Source organism: Oxyura jamaicensis, chromosome 1, assembly GCF_011077185.1.
Source record: "Oxyura jamaicensis isolate SHBP4307 breed ruddy duck chromosome 1, BPBGC_Ojam_1.0, whole genome shotgun sequence".
NCBI lineage: Eukaryota > Metazoa > Chordata > Aves > Anseriformes > Anatidae > Oxyura > Oxyura jamaicensis.
In genome coordinates, this window is record NC_048893.1 from 157,784,228 (window position 1) to 157,795,309 (window position 11,082).

The 11,082-nt window shown below is 35.3% G+C and overlaps 1 long non-coding RNA gene across 1 annotated transcript in view; it reads left to right on the top strand.

Moving 5' to 3' along the window:
• LOC118163224 overlaps positions 1-10,834 on the top strand; it is a 20,136-nt gene extending 9,302 nt beyond the window's left edge. The window contains exon 3 of the long non-coding RNA XR_004748929.1: positions 10,802-10,834. This is a non-coding gene — a long non-coding RNA (uncharacterized LOC118163224). The remainder of the gene's footprint in view (positions 1-10,801) is intronic.
• Positions 10,835-11,082: the final 248 nt, after the last annotated feature.

Below are 11,082 nucleotides of genomic sequence, written 5' to 3' on the forward strand. Positions count from 1 at the left end.
CCTAGCATTGTTCCATACTGACACGAATCAAATAAACACATTTCACACCCTCCACCACCCCAAATTCAAAGAACCAAATCCAGAAAAAAAAAATAAAAAAATATGCAATCCATTGAACTATATGCATAAATCTATAGATTTATATAGATAAACCTGTAGATTTTATAAATATATAGATATATTTGTAAAGTTATGCATTGTTATGTCTGTGTTTATAATTGCATATGTATATAAACATACTCTGTATATATGAAGTGTGACTTGCATACACCTAATGGATAACAGTAGAGTAACACAAATATTGCATTTTAAAATGTACATAAACAGTAACGCTGATAAACAACAGAATGAAGACCTTAATTCTAAAATCATACATTTTAAATGTGCTGTAAAATACAGCCATTTAATTACATAGGGTACATTTTGCCAAAGCTGCAGATATATTAGATATTATACAAGAGAGGGTCATAATGTATTTGCAAAACTACATTGGAAAATCATGCAGGTATCTCAACATGAATAAAAATTCAATCAAATAACCTTTTTTTTTCTTTCTTTTTTCTTTTATTTTCTTTTCTTTTTAATCTAATCTAAGTTTTCTTTATGACAAATATAGTAGATTGATGTACTTAGTTGTTTACCATCTAATTCCTATGCAGACATAGTCTGTAAAAACACATCTATAATGTAAGAATATTTTATTATAGTTTTACATTCTTGGTTGTTTCTTATTTCTAGCAGTGCAAACTATATATATATATATATTTTTTTTCTAACCTCTTGTGTGTATACTCATTTTCTTCTATTTGTCTTTATTTCATTTCATTTCATTTATTTATTTATTTTCTGGTGTGGGTGTGTGTGTGTATGTGTGTGAACACAGGATAAAACATTAATTTGCACACATTCTTTTGAAAAATCTCAAAATATCAGCTCATCCACAGAAATCTATTAGTACTTTCTAGCATTTCTTTGTACACCTTTTCACTTGGATGTTAAGATAGTGACAGTTCTTCATCACCAATACCACCTGGTATGGAGTCAGTGCATTTCTCATGGGAATGTGTTATAATTCAGAAGGTTACTCAAGGACAGAGAACAGCAAGAGCAGGGCTGTTTCCTGGGAGCTAGTAACAGGATCAGTCAATTGTCACTGGCAAACAGAGGGGATAGGTCAGGTACAGAGTCCATCCAGGGTTTCCAGTCAGAAGCAAAAGGAGAAAGAACTGAAGACATGGATACTCTGGAGGTGTCCGGAGTCCATTGAGATAACACGGCTGGAAACAATCTACAACATATATCCAAGGGGTCCAGCTAAGAAACAAAGTAACTACAGAGAAGAACTGAGAAAACAGAACTAGAGATAAGTATACTTACAATATAAGTGAAAAAAGCACTGGAAGTCCAAGCCTAAGCTTCAACAAAGCTCCATGAAGTACTGGTCTAAGTGTGTGGGTGGAGGCTCCAGATGAAGCTAGCAAGGGTCCATAAGTCATATCAGTGCACTCAGGGCCCTCACATTATGCACTTTGCCCTCACATTATGCAGTATATCATACTGTGATGGTTTTATTCATGTGGGCAGCTGAGCTCTGCCACTGCCGCTCTCTCAATCCTCCTCCTCAAATGGAAGAGGGGGCAAAGGGCTCAAGGGCTGAGATAAGGACAGAATGATCACTCAATAATTATCGTGATGGGCAATACAGACTCAGAGTAGGGAGATAGTAAGATTTATTGCCTATTACTAACAAGCTAGAGAAGTGAGAAACAATGGAAAGAAACAAAAAACTTTCCCCACATCCACTCTCTTCTACCTCCTCCCCCCGAGTGGTGCAGGGGAATGGGGGATTGGGGGTTGCAGTCAGTCTAAAGCACTTTGTCTCTGCTGCTCCTTCTCGGTCACTCTCTTCTCCTACTTCAATGTGATATCCCTCCCATGGGATGCACTGATCCTGCGTGGACTTCCCACAGGCAGCAGCTCTTCAAGAACTGCTCCAGATATGGGTCCATACCATGGGGTCCATCCATCAGGAGCAAACTGCTCCAAGCTGGGTCCCCCATGTGCAGCTAGCTGCTCCTGCCAGGTCACCTGCTCCTGCATGGTCTCCACTCCACGGGCTGCAGGTCTGGCCCAGAATCTGCTCTTTCAAGGGGGCTCTCCACAGGATGCAGCCTCCTTCAGGCAGATGCACCTACTCCACTGTGGTTCACCAGGGACTGCAGGGGGACGACCTGTTTCACCATGGTCCTCTCAACAGACCACAGGGGACCTTCCTGTGTTTCAGATTGTACCCATTGCCTCTTCATCTGGTTGCTGAGTACAGCCAAAAGGAGTCTGGCCCAAAGCGGCAGCTAAGCAGAAAATAAAACAAGAGTTCCTGGGATTTCAGTGGGAGCCTCCATTTAACCTGGGGCTCTGTACCTATAAATTTAAGTTTTCATGGAACTTCTCTCATTTTCCCAATGGTTCATGCCAAATTACTTAGTCCAAATACATTTATTTCATTTTTTTTTGTTTTGTTTTGTAATTTTTAGTGCAGATGACTGAAGTTGTAAATCCTTTTACAGAGAAGTAGTGATTTTCAACAGATTTTTGTGGACTACCTTAATCATAACAAGGTAATTTTTTTTGTGTCAAATGTAGCAAATATAATTTGCTATAACAACTTATATATCAATTTATTATGTATAGGATAATTAATATAGTCTATATGACTTTGTTGGAAATTTAGTTTTATATTATTATGAAAGACAGGGTGAACAAGGCTGGTACTGATTTGTAGAATTCTTATTAATATACCTCCAAATTCTGTCACACTACAACAAATGTTCTGTCACTTTTTCTTTTTTAACATGATTTTATCTGAATAAATTGTCTCAAGCACCCTTCAGTTTTAAATTTTACTATTATGTCAAAAGACTTACAAAACATGTTTATTCATTTATTTATTTGTTCTAGTAAATTATTTTAATAACTTTTATTATTACTTTAATTACTTTAATAATGTTGCAGATATGGTAAGCACAAGTCCCATCTGGAATTTGTAAGCAATAAAAAATTTATGTAACATGGTATGTAATAAACTGTTTTCTTCTGAGCATGATATATATGCAGGATGTGTTTTCAGCATGCTTTTAGTATTACAAACTTAGAAGCGATCTCGAAAATGCAAGACTGTGAAAAGATTGGCAGGTAATAACACAATCATAGTAAACTATGACTGTTTGGTCTGCCACAAATACTAATGTAGATTTTGACACTGGCATTGACAGCTCCTGTATATAGACAGCTAAAGATGAAAGACTGAAACACAGACATAAGAAATCCTCTAGACACGAGTCCCTTGGCAACAGAATATTTGACAGCCCCAATTATCTTGACTGGAAGATGAATGTCTAAGAGCTTACATGGGTCTGGATTTTGTATATAGCTTGTCAAAACTGTTATGTCTTGTTAAAGGAGTACATGAATTTCTTTTCTCAGGGAAAGATTGCCACTGCCAACATACCATGACTTGAATAATGTTAAAAATACCCTACTTAATCGTATGAACTTGCATTTTTTTCCAAGATAAATTTAAATTGAAGTTTTACTGCTGTTTAATTTTGCACTATCAGGGGAACTACTTACAATGACAACTATGTTCTAAAGCAGAGAATATAAATGTAGTGTCACAACTCCTGTGGTTTTTATCAACTTATCCAGGAACTCATTCTCTAACATTAAAGAACTATTTGTGCATATATAGTTATATTTATTTCCTCACAAGTGTTCTCTGAAATTTAATGGGTTGTCATGCCTTTGTAAAACTTAAGTATCTACCACACAACAGTTGAGTTGAATACTATTGTAATTCAAGTAAGAATATGTATAAAACACTTTTCAATATGGTCTTCCAAGTTGTCTTTCAAGATACCCATTATTCAGAGACCAGATGGACATTTTTTTTGCTTGTGGAAGGTGGTGAATAGTTACCTTTGCACCACTCATTTTTAATCTCCCCCTTTCACTAATTAAATTGTTTATATTGGCAAATGAGTTTTCTCACTTGTTTTCTTCCAATTTTCTTCCATTCTGCTGGAGGAAGATGGAGAGTTAGTGGATGCATGGGAGTTTAGTTGTGGCCAGGGTCAATCCAACACACCCTCCCAATTTATGTGGGTTATACCTTCTTTAAATGCTTACTGTTTATAAAGCCATTTAAAACTCCTACAGAAACATTTGAATCTCAGAATAGATCCTTCTATGCATTGGGTATTGATGGGGTGGATACATGGAGCAGATCATCCTGAGTACTATCATCCAGCAACTGATGATCAGACAAAGTCATCATGGGTTTATGAAAAGCAGGTCCTGTCTGTGTAACTTGATCTCCTGCTATGATCAGACAACCCCCTTGGTGGATAAGGGAAAGGCTGTAGGTGTTCTTTACTTGAACTTTAGGAAGGCATTTGATACTGTTTCCCCCAGCTTTCTCCTGAAGAAACTGGATGCTCATGGCTTGGACAGATGTACTGTTTGCTGGGTAAAAAAACTACTTTGTAACAACTAATTGTTGTATACCACTTACTTACCTGTTTTAGTCTAATGCTCCTTTGCCTCTTTGAGCCAGTAAGCTATTGAAAATTACTGATTTTTTGAAAGAAGTTGCTATTTCTGTCATTAAATACCACTATACAAAAGGGACAGATCAATATTTCAAGTTTGTGGAGGTCCCTATTCTTGTTTCCCTATATAGTCAGTGGACAGAGATGAGCTAATAAGTAGAGGAGACCGATTATCTATGAAAGTCTTCAGTAATTCCTACATTTATTTTCCAGGTGAAGAACAGTGATAAGTGGTGTTCCTTGGGGTTCAGTATTGAGATTGGTATTATTTAACATCTATGTCAGCAGTGTGGGCAGTGAGATTGAGTGCACCCTCAGCAAGTTTGCGAATGACACCAAGCTGAGTTGTATGGCTGAACATGCTGGAACAAAGAGATACCATCCAGAAGGACTGAGACAGGCTTAAGAAGTAGGCCTGTGTGAACCTCATGAAGTTCAATGAAGCCAAGTGCAAGGTCTTGCATCTGAGTCAGGGCAATACCAAACATCAGTACAGGCTGGGTGATGAATTAATTGAGAGCAAGCCCGAGGAGAAGAACTCGGGGGTGTGTGTTGACAAGAAGCTCAACAGAAGCTGGCAAGGTGCATTTGCAGCCCAGAAAGCCAACTGCATTTTGATGAGCTGTATCAAAAGAAGAGTGAACAACAAGTCGAGGGAGGTGATTCTCCCCCTCTACACTGCTCTCATGAGACCCCACTTGGAGTACCGTGTTCAGCTCGGGGGCCCCCAGTATAAGAATAAAATGGACCTGTTGGAGCACATCCAGAAGAGGACCACAAGGATCATCAGAGGTGGAACACCTTTCCTATGAAGACAGACTGAATGAGTTAGGATTGTTTAGCCTAGAGAGCAGAAGGCTCCAGGGAGATCTTAGTGGCCCTAAAGGAGGCCTACAAGAAATCAGGAGAGGAAATCTGACAATGAGTTTTTTGATAGGACAAGGGGTAACAATTTTAAATTAAAAGATAGACATAGATTAGATATAAGGAAGAAATTTTCTTCTCTGAGGGTAGTGATGCAGTGGAACGGGTAGCCCAGAGAAGCTGTGGATCCCCCATCACTGGATGTGTTGAAGGCCGGGTTGGATGGGGATTTGAGCAACCTGGTCTAGTGGAATGTGTCCCTGCCTATGGTAGGGGAGGTTGGAATCAGACTATCTTTATGGTCCCTTCCACACAAACCATTCTATGATTCTATAATTGTATATACAGATAATCATACCTGTATATACATGTATATTATCTGTATATACAGATAATTCTAGAGCTTTTTCAAAGAGCTAGATTATCACTTGTCAAGCCTCATCCACACCTATATATGAAGTTACCCTATGTGGGCAACTTCAACATAGAATAATTTAGTTGCCTTTCTGGTGATAAAATGCCAATAGTTGTTATATCAGAAATAATTAACACTAATTTACTTCGTAAAAAGTTCAAATACTGACTTTCCTTATTACAGTCTAATTTTGATAATGCATTAATATTATTTAAAATTACATTCAGTTTTATTAAATTTTGTTATATTTGTCAAAAGCTTACCTTGTTTAATGGAGAAAAATGCTTGACTTTGCCATATATGCTACAGTTAGAAGTTGAGCTTCAGCTATATGTATGCAAATCCTGTTAAAATAGATGAAAGTAGTACACACGAATCTAATAAACAGTCAAATAAAAATGTATACTTAGACATATATTCTTTCAAGCAATGCTAGGATCATTAGTTCATTTTATAAGAAGATTGTTAATAGTTTCCATCTATCATAGATGCTCTAAGTCTTGTCACATCTATAACTGCTATCATGAATTAAAGTTTATTGCACTCTCTGTTTGACACTGCAATAAACTTGAGGTTGAGTTTCCAGAAATTAACCTTTAAGCACAACGATCACCAGTCTTGTTATTTTACCATTTGTTTTCATTTAAACAAACAAGCCAACAACAATAACCATAATAATAATAATAATAATAATAATAATAGTAATCCATGCTGTGTTAAAGAACAGATAATTTACTGTCAGTTAATTCAACTTTGTGAATTACCGGTTGAAAGCAAAATATGTTTTAACATAAAACAAACAGAAAACAAAGAAACAAACAAACAAACAAAAATTACTCTTCTGCAGTGGTGGATTGTGAAAACAAATTTAAGAAAGTGTAAAATATGTTGCACAGCAGTGAAGATTGGAAAAAAAAAAAAAAAAGTATGAGAAAAAAATCCATAAACAACAAAGTATGAGAATAAAGGAGGGGGAGGATCTTGTCTGTGGGCCAGAGCAGAGATTCTCCTGTAGAACATGAAGGACTTGATGCTGGAGCAGGTGGATATTCACTGAAGGAACTGCAGTCCATGAGGGATCCATGGTGACGCAGTCTTATCCTGAACTGTTATGAGCTTACCATAAGCCTCTGTTCTCCACCCTGCCTGCACTGCTCCAGGTATGCAGACAGAGTCGTCAGGAATAAAGAAGTAAAGTAGAGGGAAGGTATTTTTTTTTTTTTTAATTTTTATCTTTGTTTATCATGATCCAAATCTATTTTAATTATTAGCAATAAATTAAATAATTTTTCCCTAAATCAAGTCTGTTTTGCCTGTGATGTAAGTCAATGATCTCCTTGTCTCAACGCATGAGTTTTTTCATCTTATTTTCTCTCCTGTGCCCTTTTGAGGAGGTGAGCGAGAGAGCAACTTGGTGGGAGTTTGGTAGTTGGCCAAGATCAAACCACTGCACCTATTCACGGATGGGAATGTACTTTCCCTTTGGGTTTTGTGGTAATGCTGCGGTCTTTGATGGACTAAAAATATACATACAAAGCACAAGTGAAAACACTTAGTAAGAGTCATTTCAACCTGAAAATTAACAGTCTGTACTTGATGGCAATGAGAAAATTTATAGAGTTTTCTAGCAACACATTTCTTTATATCCAGAAATAGAAAGAATACCTTACTTAATGAACATTTAGACTCACTAGATCTTATGTTTTCTCAACCTGAGTTAATGTACTGGAATGTATGTTGATTACTGTTTTACTTCCAGGATTATATGCACTGTTCATTCACAAATGCAGAAAATTAATAGAATGAAGTTTCAGTTTTGTCATTTAGAGTAAATGAACACATAAAACTGTACTGTATTTGTCTGGGACAAAGAATTTCCTTCATAGCAGCTGATATGGTACTATGTTTTGGATTTGTGATGAAAAAAAAAAATGTTTATAACACACTGATATTTTACTTGCTGTGAAGTGCTTATAGAGTGTCAAGGTCTTTTCTGTTTCTTGCACTGCCCCACCAGCAAGTAGGTTGGAAGTGCACATGAAGTTATAAGTCCACAGCCAAGACAACTGATCCAAATTTACCAAAGTAATATTACCATAGAATCATAGAATCATTAAAGTTGGAAAAGACCTCCAAGATCATCTGGTCCAACCATCCCCCTACCACCAATATTACCCATTAAACCATGTCCCTAAGCAACACTCCCAGGGACGGTGACTCTACCACCTCCCTGGGCAACCTGTCCCAATACATGACAACTCTCTGAGAAGACATTTCTCCTAATTTCCCATGTAAAACTCCCCTAGCAGTGGTGGTTTCCATTCCATATAACATTTTTCTCAGTAATAAATTCTGGGGGAAAGAAAGAAAAAGAGGCAACATTTAGAGTCATAGTGTTTGTCTTCCCAATAAATTGTTATATATGATAAGCCCCAGTTTCCTGGTAATAGCTAAACATCTGCCTGCCAATGGGAAATCTTGAATTTACTATTTCTGTTGTGTTGCTTGAATGTGCAGCTTTTGCTTTACCTTTCTGTCTTTATTTCAACCCTCACATTTTCTCACATTAAAATTTCTGATTCTTTCCCCTATCCCACTCTGGGGATGTGAGCAAATGCTTGAGTGGTTCTTGTCCTTCAGAGTTAATCCACAGCAGAGACAAATATTAGAAACATTATTTAACTCATTTAGAATATAAAGTACATTTCTGGAAAACATCAGTTTTTTTTTTGTTTGTTTCTTTGCTGTTTGCTTCTTTGTTTTCCTTAAATATTTGTTGGGTGATAATCTATCATTGCCCTCGTTAAGTATTTCAATAATTAATGGATCTTGTTGTTAAAATTGCACTGTCCTTACCTTGATAATCTCATGAAATAAATGGTGCTAAGGTGTAATGAGATGTAATGTCCAGTAACAATATAATTAGAAAAAGCTGGCAAGCTTTTGGGCCCAGTCTCTTTTTATCATATTTTACACTGTAAATATCTACATCTTTCACTATTGCTCTTGTCAATAGACTGAAGAGCTTTCTGTCTTGAAAAAGAAGATATAAATATGCATATTGTGATCAAGTCACCCCTCATATTTCTGGTTAAATAAATGTTTGATTTCCTTGAATATTTTATATAAATCATATTTTACGGTCCTCTGACTGTGGCTCTGAAACTCTTCAGTTACTCAGCACATCTTAACTATTGTCAGACCAACATTGGACAGAGTGGCATATAGCTATACTGCCTTTCAAGGACAACCTCAATGCCATCTAGGGCAGTGTTTGGTCTGAAACTAAGACTCATGTTTCCACACATAGGCAACTGCAAATCATATGTTTAAACACCCATGTCAGTCTATATAAATACAGCCTTACAAGACTGAGAAGAAGCTAGTAACTGGAACAGAAATATGTTTAAATTGTTTGAGACATCATAACAGATAGATCATATTGTGTTCCTTTGCTGCCTTTCATACATTTTTCTAACCATTAAGTCTTAATTCTTACTGCTGTAAACTCTTCTTCCTAGTTGGTATATGATATTTTTATTTATATTTTTATTATTTCTGAAATTATTAAGTTATGGAGACAGTAAAGTTCTGTGAGTTAAATTGAGAGAAACAAAGCAAAAAAATGTTTGCTTATTTTGGTAAATGTTGAAGGATGGAAACAAAATCTCATTAATAAAAAGTACATTTCAGTAATTTACATGGAATTTAATTTGTAATATGTTACTATTTTACATTAAAGAAAAATGTTAAGGCCAGTATTAATCTCATGCCTAGATGTGTTTAGAATAGGGACTTTATATTTGATAAGCAGCTGAAGAAAAATGTAGGTGATCTTAAAAGAAAAAAAAAGAAAAAAAGAAAAAAAAAAAAAAAGTCTTACCTTACTCTTATTTACTGTTATTTAAAATATAGTTATTTAAGAATTTCCAAGGAAAAGACATAGATGAAATTAGCCATCCCACTTAAATGTCAAATATTATAAGAAATGGTCTAATTTTTACTTCCTTATTTGTGCTATGTCTTAGATATAAAATGAGGCCAGATTTTTTTATTGTCACAGGAACAAGTTAAGTTTATTTCTTTGTAAGTTAGCACTCAGAGTTGTAATATCCTGAAGGACATTTATGTCTGAAGTAAAAAAGGACATCAGACTGATACTGTTCTCTTTTTCCATATAACCTAAGGACCCGTAAGGAGATCATTAAATAAATATATTTTTTCAGTTCATACACAGAGACAAGGAGAAAGAACATTTATATTAGTCATAGGTTTCAAAATCAAACTATGATATTTGGCCTTAGGGAGAAAATCTCTCTAAGGGAGAAAATCTCTCTCTATTGTATAGGATATATATATATTTTTTTTCCAAAATCATGTATTAGAATCATTACTCCTAGGGTTTAATCATTTCACTTGTACAGTAAAAGGTTTTTGCTTGTTTGTTTGTTTGTTTTCCGCAAAGCAAATGCTTTCTATCCCTTTCATTATAACAAACTTACAGTACCTAATGACATCTAAATATTGATGACATCTAATGACATCTAAATATTGATGTCAATTCATGTTACATTTTAAGTAGAGAGCATTATGTTAGCGATGAATTTTCCACAAAAGGAGTTCTGCATGTCAGCCTGTAGTACTTATGAATGTGATACGCAGAGATATTTATGTATATTAGTGTAAAGCAGCATTTTTGAGTGGTAGATATAAATGACTGATAGGTATGGGAGTTCAAGCAGATACACTACAGGCATTCTGAAATTTGATAATTTTTGCCTTTACAATTGTAACTGTCTAACATTATATATTAAAAAGGAAAAGCTTTTTAATAAAGTTAATTTTAAGTGCAATTTTAAGACTATAGGACTCCATATGAAATTTCAGCTAACTTTTCCATTTTGTTTAGCTGCAGTTTATTATTATTATTATTATTATTATTATTATTTATACACATTATTCTTTCAGTTTAGTAAGAATTTTCTAGTACTGGCAATTGGCTGTTACATGAGTGTGACATTTAGTTCTAAGTATTTTTTAAGTTTTATATAACTTCAATTTTGCATTTTGCTTATTAATGTGAAAAAATTCGATAGGAAGAGGAAAGAGCAAGAAAATGTGAGCCTTTAATGTATGTTGTTGAAAGAGGTATGGGAGGGAAAATTGTCACTGGGTTTAAAACTATGAGAAAAAAAG